General features: G+C 44.0%; 1 protein-coding gene across 3 annotated transcripts in view; it reads right to left on the bottom strand.

The window, feature by feature from the left end:
• Positions 1-9,653, bottom strand: part of ZNF423 (zinc finger protein 423) — a 319,298-nt gene that overhangs the window by 9,214 nt on the left and 300,431 nt on the right. The gene's annotated exons all lie outside the window — the stretch shown is intronic.

The following is a 9,653-nucleotide window of genomic DNA, read 5'->3' as shown; positions in this document are numbered from 1 at the left end:
GAAGCGTATGTAACCCAAGGTACCACTGTACTAGCATCTGGAGGCTACACTTTACAAGGGAGTGATGTGATGGCAGATGATGCCACTATTTAGATTCCGCGCATTCACTTGACAAAACCACAAACCAAAATCATTACATAGATTCGCAATGTGGAATCTCCCTACTTTGACATTATTTGCATTTTCTTCAGAAGAAGCCAAATCCCCAAGAGGGGAGCTCAAATACATTATTTTTGGTATGGGTCCTATCAAACCCCTTTAAATGCTGCATCCATTCACAAGCAGGAAGCACAACATGCAGTACATGTGAATCTGACTTCACCACTTGATTGCAGCACCTGCAATCAAACAGCACATAATAGCCCTAGTCTACAACATCTGGAGGCCACTGTATTGGCAGCTCTGCCTTAGTCGAAGATGGAATTTGAGCTTTAGGTTCAAAATACGAGCAATCCATCCATTGTTGGAAGCACACCATGCACTTAACGAAATAGGAGACAGGGAAATGAGCCATGGATGATTCACAGTATGGTGAACAGTGCTCTCAATTCCAGGCAGTGTCTGAGTGAAGCATGGAGTTGGGCTAGTTTATCTGATAATAATTATCTACCCACCCTTCACTCACCTTATAGTGGGCTACAACACTGAAACAAAATAGTAAAAACAGTTTAAAACAGATTTCAATCACAAAAATAAGGTGGTTCCTAAAAATATACATCTCAAGTGTCAAAGGCCCGGGGTAAGAGGTATGTCTTCAGCATTCTTGGAAAGCTGTACAGTGAAGGCGGCAGACTCAGCTCTAAGGGGAGTTTCACAACTTGGGGATTGCAACAGAAAATACCCTCTCCCAGGTCACCACCTCACCCCCGCGAGCTTCTGAGGGCAGTGGACCTCCTAAGAGGGCCCCCTTTGTCCATCTTAACACCCAAGAGGATTTTCAGGGAAGGAGACAGCCTTTCAGATATTTGGGGCCTATGTTTAAACTTTAAACAGTAACAAGAGTCCCTAAAATTGGGCCCAGACATGAACTAGCAACCAGTGCAGTTATTTCAAAACGAAACCCCAGCCAGTACTCCGATGCACATGATTCCAGAGAAGCAAGCAAATATACTTCACACATCTATAGGAAAGCCCACTGAGAACTGAGAACACCTGACAGCCATGGCCTGCTTCAGAGGGTGGCAAGGCTGGGCATCTACCAGGCCCCCGAGGCCAGTAGAGAGCCTGCCATTCATTCAGGACTACCATTTCCACTTTGGCACAAAGTATCTAAGACTGGAGGATGCAACTCAAGAAAATCCTCGATGTGCACGTTCCCCTCTCTTCTGGGCTCCCTTGTCCAAGCCCCTCCCCCAAATCCTGGAGCCAGCACTGCTGGTAGCTGAAGCACTCAACATGTTTGGACAAATGACAGGGTCCACGGGCCTCAGAGGGCCCACTACAGCTGCCAGCCTGCTACAGTTGCCAGTGCTTTTCTTCACAGCACTGGACTGTGGGAGCACTTGGTGGTGGGTGCTGTGCTGCTTCCAGTCCTGCCATCCAGACCTTCTGCCGCCCACTGATGCCCGTCCCCTCTGCCTCCTCTGTAGGGCTGGGAGAGGCACTGAATTACACCTTGTTTGGGGTCCCCTCAAGCCTGGTGCTTCCCTGAGTAAACCTTACGTTTGGGGTGGGTGAAGAGTAATTGTTCTCCACGAAATACCTTTCAGCAAGGCAGTATTTCAGGAAACTTTTTTTTTTTCTCTCTCTTTTTAAGAATAAATTCCCCATGTCATTCTGTCTCTCCTTGTCCATGTTCCACAGTCACAGTGCTGTGATAACAGAATTAAGCAATGAGCTGACACTGGTTAGAATATGCTCCAGTTCAGTCTGCTCAGAGCTCATTAGTTTGATGTTCTTCCATAGCAATGGAATGCTGAAAAGGGGCAGGGGCAGGTGTGGCAGGTCTTGTCACCTGCTTCCTGCCAAACAGCTGTTCAGTGGGCTCCCAGCTGCATCACGAGAGACAGGTATGCACACAGTGCTGATGTCATCATGATGCCTCCCTGGCAAGGGGAGAAAGAGAGAACACTATTGGCTGGAGAAGATGAGAAGAGTGCAGTTGATTGGAGAAAAAGACCCTGGAGTTCTATTTTCAATGTGTTGCCTGGTATATAGAGGGATAACAGACCTGGAATTAAGAACTCTTAAAAGGGACTCAAAGACTTCAGAGCATGCCCAGTCCCTGGTAGCTGGCTAGGCTCTATCTGCAGGTGCAGCAAGTGTGTGTGATACCAGTCTCTGCAACTGGATGGTAGTACAAAGCCACTGGACTGATCAGGTGTACTTTAAATAACAGGAGCCTGACTTTCAGCTTGGTCAATGCAGCAGCTGATTCTTGTTGTGCAATCAGTTGCACAATCATCTGCAGTAAGGTATTTGTGTTTTCCACTGCACAGCAATGTTCTGTCTGCGCAACAAGGATACCACTAAGTGACTTTAATATTAAATACAACTCCTAGTTCTAGTTCTAGGTTCAGTGACTGAACTTGGGGACTAGATTAAGGCACTGCCTTCAACAGCCCTGACCAATGACAAGATAGCTTAGCTCCAGCAGTCCAAAATTAGTAATGCCATTGATATCAATGGCCAAACATAAGGGATTTCATTGTTGGATGGACACCCTTGACCTCAACCCATATATATTTGTGTTCTATGATGTGCGTATGGCTCTTGTGCATGTGTTTCAATCGTGGGGTTAGCAAATTCACACCTACGAAGAAGTGTGCACTGTGTCCACCAGTGAAACGAATGAAGAAACTCAATTTGTGCACAATTTGTGAGCTCTAACACCTAGAACAAATGGCTGTGCTAAGCTGATGTCTTTAAAGTCCAGGCACGGTTACCCATTTCTCTTTACTGTCCCTTTGAACCCCAGGATGAGTTATCAGGAAAGAATCCAAGTCAATCTCTTCCTAGTACATAGCTGAAGCAGGCATTGTCTCAGAGACACCTTTAAGAATCACATTACAAGGACTGCGTGCTCCCTATTTTTTATTTTTTAAAAAAGCCCCACTGGATAAAATGCAATTGTGAAGAAAGGTAAAGCAAAACTCTAGGGACAATTTCCTTAACACAGCACTTCGGAAATAAATAAAAAAAGCATGAGAGAATACATTATTAAGAGATAAAGAGAAGTTCTCTGTTAGAAAGGGGGGGGGGGATATATGTAAACACACTATGATTCACTCAGGCACCTATTGAAACAAGGCAACTAATAATACCCTGTCTCGAGAGAAGGTGGGCTCCAGAGAATTTTTCTCGCAAAGGTAGATACATCACCCTGTCTCCAGTTTGTACATTTGGGTACCCCATGCTGAAGATCAAAATAAACTCAAGAATGAACCTTGCATCCCCTGCCCGACAGCCTCAAAATGGAAAAGGAGAAAATGAACCAAAATTAAATTACTATTGTCAGAAGCACACGACAATGGAATATTTTTAGAAATCTTTAGCACTTGTGTCATTCTTTCCCCCCACCCTCAAATCATTTCCATCTGACTGCGTAATGGATTTTTTGTTTATCTGGCGTGGAGAAGGAAGACAGACAATGGAGGATCCCAGCGCACAGGCTGGTTCTGTTGACAATAGTTGCCCTTTTAACCTCAACTTGGACAGTCCACAATCTTCTTGGGGAGTTGCCAATGTGCCTCCTTCCTTGCCCTGGTCTGAAGTTCTCAAGAATGGCTTCACGCACAAAAGAGCTGGCTTCTGATCTCGGATCCACTGGCATGCACCGCTGAACACATTGTAATAATTTGCATCCATCCCAACACAGACTGATGTTCAGCTGCTTAACTGTGAGACGACAACTGGGTGGGATTTGGACAAGATAAGAAATCGCCCTTCCCCAAACTATTATCAGCCTTGAATTTAATGTTGGGATGTAATAGCTGCAGAGAACGTTTAAATGATAGTCATTTTAGGACTAAACAGCCCCTTCCCACAAGGTAATGGTAATGCCAATAGTAGCTACATACCTAAGAAAAGCAGAGTGGACCTGTCTTCTTTGAATTTAGAAGGTTCACAGTGAGGGCATCCTGCTTGTTTCCCCCCAGAAATAAATTCCACTGTACTCAATTCTTAAGTAAGTTTGGCTAGGACTGCAGACTGAGATGCATACCTGTTCAGTTCTTAGTCTTCTTGTACCCCATTGGTCTTTTTTTCCTTCCACTTACGACTTTCATGAGCCCCTGCCCACCTTTCCAGTACAAAGTCAAAATATTCCAAGCCAGTGTTGATGTTTTTTCTCCACTTATAAGGCTAATCTAACACAACTCAGATGGTTTTAAAAGAGGATTAGACAAAATCTGTGGAATTTAATAAGACTATCAATGGCCACCAGCCATGACAGCTATGCTCTTACCATAACTGTCAGGAGACAGTATGCCCTCTGAATGCCAGCTGCCAGGGATCTCAGGTGGGGAGACTGCTGTGGGGAGCAAGCTTGCCACAGGCATCTGGATGTGGGGCTAGATGGGCCATTGGCCCAATCCAGCAGCATCTTATGTTCTTACGAAAATAAACCACCACTGAAGTGTTCTGTTAAGGGGGGACTATTTCCCTCCAGTAGTGGTGTATGGAAGTGAGAGCTGGACCATAAAGAAGACTGATTGCCGAAGAATTGATGCTTTTGAATTATGGTGCTGGAGAAGACTCTTGAGAATCCCATGGACTGCAAGAAGATCAAACCTCTCCATTCTTAAGGAAATCAGCCCTGAGTGCTCACTGGAAGGACAGATCCTGAAGCTGAGGCTCCAATACTTTGGCCACCTCATGAGAAGAGAAGACTCCCTGGAAAAGACCCTGATGTTGGGAAAGATGGAGGGCACAAGGAGAAGGGGACGACAGAGGACGAGATGATTGGATAGTGTTTGCAAAGCTACCAGCATGAGTTTGACCAAACTGCGGGAGGCAGTGGAAGACAGGAGTGCCTGGCGTGCTCTGGTCCATGGGTTCACGAAGAGTCGGACACGACTAAACGACTAAACAACATTTCCTTCCAAACCTTGTTAGTGACTGTGCTTGCAGTTAAAACTTAACTGTACAGAGCAGGAGTTGCCAATGGGGTGCCTTTCAGGTATTTAATGGGCTACAACCTTAATCAGTCACAGCCAGCATGGCCAAGGATCCCGATGACGGGAGTTGTAGTTCCACAACATCTGGAGGGCACTATGTTGGCTACCCCTAGCAAAGGGAGAGGCAACTGAGGCACATGGAAGTAAATATACCCCATATTTACACCATACAGTTTGGGTTCAGGGCTAGATGAACAGCTTCCTTCTCATCTAGCCCTGCCCTACAGCAGTCAGTGCTGCAGGATAACTGCATTTTTGCATTAAGAGTGCTGAGATCCTGGGGTTAGTGAACAGAAAGCTACTACTAGCCCCATAACTCAGCTATAATGTGCTGCGTGATAGGAGAACTTCCTAACTATAATCCTCTGTGTGATTCCTCACAGACCTCAAAATTTACAGTTCTAAAAGCAAGCATTACATGAAATCTTAATTCCACAAAAAGCCAGCAACATTATGGTGTATTTGCACATGCAGTTACAACTTCTGCAGTCCAGGGTTGCATTGATGTGCAAACATCTGATGATCAACCTGACTCCAAGGTTTGGGTGGGATGTTCTCACACACAACACAATTGGATGCACATTTCTAAATAAGGTGAATCATGTACTTATACTGAAAACATGCACCTTTAAGGGAGTAGCAAGATGAAATTAAAAAGTCCCATTGCTCTGTAAATATTAACAGGTTAACCACCTTCCATATGAATGCCACTTCAAATAAAGCCCATAGTGGGCAATATATGGAAACTTGCAGTGAGATATAGTGAAAAATAACCAGAAAATAATGAGCAAAGGAAGGCAAAGAACATGCCTGCATAGCTGGAATATGAACCATTAATACAAAACATAATCTAGATACAATCTGCATTTTTCTGGCGCATCAGAGCATGAATACATAACAACTGCTCTAGCACCAAATGGGGGACAATGACTTTTTGCAGCAAAGCACCCCTAATCCTTATTTAAGCCATGAGATACGGTGTCACATTGGTTAATTAATCTGAATTCTGCAGCTTCCCGTTCCATCTGTCCCTTGAATTAGGGCCAGCGTTTTCCGCTTGCAAGGCCGCCGTAACTTCATTACAATGGCAGATGAGCATCGTATCTTTGCTATGTTGCACGCTGCAGCTGTTACCATGTCCCACAGTATGCAAGTCCCAGGGCCAATTCACAAGCCTTTATTGTTTCTTCCTATTTATGGGTGGTGCACAGTTGCTGCAAGCTGACCATTACAGCGCCATAAAGCAGACTCCTGACTGTTTCAGCACGTATCAAAGCTCATGAAAGGTTTAGCCAAGGCAAATGTAGCTCAGACCTGGGCTAGTATCAGCCATACCAAGCAGCAACTACTTCAGGAGGGCCATGTGCCTAGTCAGGATTGTTGCATGATACCTCCAGTTTCAGAGGGAGTATTCTTCTGAATTCGAAATACAGGGTGGCCGCAGTAGAGAAGGGCTGCTGCCTTCATGTTCCCTTTGTGGGTTTTCTAAAGGCATCTGATTGGCTGTTGTGAGAAAGAGGATGCAGCACTAGATGAACCTTTGGCTTGATCCTGCAGGGTACATCTCCCTCCAAGAAGCAGATTGGCGTTCATCTCCCCTGTTGTATGGCTTAATCAAATAATGCTGTTTTCTACTGAATATTTGTTACCCCACTTTGATGTAAGGCAGTGGTTCCCAATTAGCTAAGTACTGCAGACCCCCTGTTTTTCAAAAGCCAAGCCATGGACCCCCTACTTTTGAAAATTTTGGTAACCTATTGGGAACCACTGATGTAAGGGAAACCAAGACGTTGGAGCAGGATCAACCTGAGCTCATGGTTGAGTTCACTCTGGACCAACCACAAGTTGTAACCAAGGTTCATTCTATGGCTTATGGGTTATGGTTTGTTCAAGGAAAGCTAAACCATGAGCTCGGGTCTGGTTTACAGCCTAAGCCTAAATAAGGATGAAGGAGGAGCACCGTGGCCACTATGTCCGCTTGCATTCATGCTAAGCCACAGTTTGGTTTAGCACAACGTGTGAACCAGGTCAATGTGTACAAGGGCGCTTTTGTGTTATTACTAAGTGATCAAATGACCCTCCATAATAATATTAGGTCACATTATAATTGATAATCTCACACAAATTCTTCATGAGCTTGTGCAATCTATGTTTCCAAGTAGAAACATACAGAGTAGGGTGGGATTTTTTCCTCCATTAAACAAAAGGGCCTCCTCTTATATTTTTAAACTATGCCCCTTTTTTTGTTCTGCCTGACCCTATCCAAATCCTCCTTCCTGGAATCGAGAGGCCTCTGGCGGCTGCTACTACCATCCATCCAAACAAGGGCACAGAAGGGTCTTCTCTGAGGCCAGGGTGGGCTTCCTTTAATCACATCTGCTGTTGAGCAAAGCCAAGCCAAGGAGATGCTACCACTGCAGCCTTGCTTTGAGAGCCTAATATTATGGGATGCAGAGGACCCTTTGCTGCAGCTGCGTCTTGACAGCCTAGGAAGAAGGAGCCTGGTATACAAACTCTGGCTGTCTCACACTGAAGTGATAGGAGATAAGCTGTGCCAGCTTTGAGCCAGCATATTTGTGCAGGGGACACACATACACACATCAAAATCCACCTTTTCCCTTTCCTTGAAACAGAATGCCCTTTCATGGCAAATCCTCTCTGTAGCAACAAAGCTTCAAAAAGTGATTGCTAAACACACACACAAACACATAAACATTTAGAACTTCTTAATTAGCATTTTGCACATTTCTGTGACCAGGTACACACTAAACACCCACATTTATTATTTGCATGGAAAAGGGATCAATAAAGTGTTGATTAAATGAGATAGTGAAGCCTGCCTAAGTGATACTGAGAATGGAATTTATTTTTTATTTTGCAATGGCAGGTCAAACAAAAGAGCCATACTGAGCAGAACAGCTATTCTGTTTAAAAGATGATCTCCTCTGCTTTCTATGTTACTTTGGCATTCAGAAGTGATGTTTCAGAGACAATGGAAAAGGGCCCTTGACAATGTCATGTTCCTAAGTGCTGTTCTGAGTTCGCTCAGTTAGCATGGCACGTTCACGGCCAAAGTAATGAGGACATCAGCAGACTCTTTCTTCAAACTCAAGTATGCTCCAATTACATATGAAGTGGGGAAGATCTGACTTTTAAAAAAAAAGTAAATGGGGTGTTAATGCCTCTTCCTATGCCCTCATTTCTCCTTGACCAATCTCAGATAATGGAAATAAGCTTTGCTGGGAGATGAGTGCCTGGAAAGTGGAATGAAAAAGTCAGGCAGCTTTGTGGCCCCTTTGAAGCAGCATATCTGGGTTAAAAGCAAACAGATCTGCAGACATGACATCCAGATGGGCTCTCAAAATGTTCTGATTTTCATTTCACTGGGCTGAATCCAACTAACTCCTTCTCAGAGAAGACCCACTGAAATTAATGGACCTAAGTTAGTCAGGACCATTAATTTCAATTAGTCTGATTTGAGCAAGACTGACACTGGATATAACATACCGTGACTGCTGATGAACCCCTGATGTGTTGCAGTGGTTTCTGGGAGACAGGTTCAAGTATACTTCCAGTTCACACAGAAGGCTTCTCTGGGTATCTTGAACCTCCCTCCCCCATCACCATACATGCGAACAGAGAACACTCTCTAAAATGCAGTCTTCATGCTGCCTTTTTTTGGTTCACAGTGCAGAGGAACATCCAAGGCAGTGATCAAGTTGTCATTCAGGGATGCTTGTCCACTCCTGCCAATTTTCAAATAACCAAGTGGTTCAGGAAAATTACCCAAGATCCTCCAATTCACTTCTACTCCTGGGAATTCTCTGTGGTCTATGAAGGAATTTCTCCTGCAAATTCCAAAGCTCTCGAAGCTTACTCTGCAGTAACTCAGAGCAGAGCCTTTAGTATGGCTGCTCCTGTTCTGTGGAATAGCATCCTGTCAAATTACGACAGGTGCCCACTATCTGCACTTTCCAGAAACAATCAAAGATAATTTGCTCCAACAGGCTTTCCCAGTTAGAAAAATGGGTCTTTGCCATAAGTGTCTGCTTCTTTGGGTTTCAATCTTGTTTTAAATGCATACATAACTTTTGTGTTTTTAACTGTTTTTAACCATTTTATTTGTAAAGAACCTTGAGGTGATTGTTTAGAATTGGAGTAATAAACCAGTGGTGGTGGTGGTGGTGATGATGATGATGATGATAGCTGCTGTTGTAAAATAGAACATGATCAGCCATGACCAATCACTGTCTCCCTTCACAACAGACAATTATTCCAATACCAGGAGCCAGACAAGAATGTGATAAACTTAAAACTGGTTCATCATCCAGATTAAAAATAAAGGTGTGTTCTCACCCTGAAGAACTGTGAGGTGAGAGTTACAAGGTATTCAGGTTGTAGATTAACAAACCAGAAATAAAGAAGTTTTGATTTGTGTGCATCCCACATCTTTTTCCCTGCAAAGAGTCTAACACTAATGATTTATTTCTCTTAATGCAAATTTCAGGCTTGAATGCAAGTAACTGCAATTTGAAA

The sequence above is a fragment of the Podarcis pityusensis genome, assembly GCF_964106645.2.
Source record: "Podarcis pityusensis genome assembly, chromosome: 8".
Lineage (NCBI taxonomy): Eukaryota > Metazoa > Chordata > Lepidosauria > Squamata > Lacertidae > Podarcis > Podarcis pityusensis.
This window is presented reverse-complemented; position numbering and strand designations above follow the sequence as displayed.